The sequence below is a fragment of the Arachis ipaensis genome, chromosome B03 (assembly GCF_000816755.2).
Source record: "Arachis ipaensis cultivar K30076 chromosome B03, Araip1.1, whole genome shotgun sequence".
NCBI classification, from domain to species: domain Eukaryota; kingdom Viridiplantae; phylum Streptophyta; class Magnoliopsida; order Fabales; family Fabaceae; genus Arachis; species Arachis ipaensis.
The window spans coordinates 44455334-44456138 of record NC_029787.2 but is presented as its reverse complement, the minus strand read 5'-3'; positions in this window follow the sequence as shown (position 1 = coordinate 44456138).

Sequence of the window (805 nt, the reverse complement as noted above, 5' to 3'; positions counted from 1 at the left end):
TATAATAATTATAGTATTTATTAAAATTAAAATAATATTTTTAATATTAAATAATAATTTTTAAAATATATTATTAAAAAAATATTACTAAAATAAAAAAGATAACTTTAATTTTAATAATATTTATATAATTATCATAATTACCGTAACATAATTTTATTAGAATTTACCCCGTATATAATATAATAATTGATGTTGTGTAGAAAGAGAGTGGTACAAGAATTGAATTAAAGGGTGGCCGCTGGCTAGAACAGTTGACCTATATAATATAAGATGTACGAAGATGAATAAGTGTATGGACCACCCTAGATAGAAGTAGGACAAGGGTAGTAATAAGAAAGGGTAAAAGAGCGAGGTACTATCACTATATGCTTGCCAGCTCAATCACTCCCTCCTCTATGTCCTTTCATTGTTACCGTACACTTTACACAACCTTCATCTTCATTCTCCCATGCCTTCTATCTATCTATCTATCTATCTTAATTAATATGTTTTGTTTCTTTTCCCATGTCCTATATATGGACTCCCTTAATTCCCAACATCACTCTATTGGAGATCTACATTGCTCTTTTTAACTCTTTTTTCTTCCTATCCTTTTAATTATAACACAATTTGGTTAAATTTAATATTATGTTAATTTTGTTAATTATTATGATTAGATTATATTCTTGTCCTATAAATAAACATCTCTCGTTATATATTCATACAATGACACAATGATAACATACACACAATGACATAACGACGATATCTAAATAATGAGTTCTAATAATTTAGACTTAATTATATGCTTTAAAATTTAACA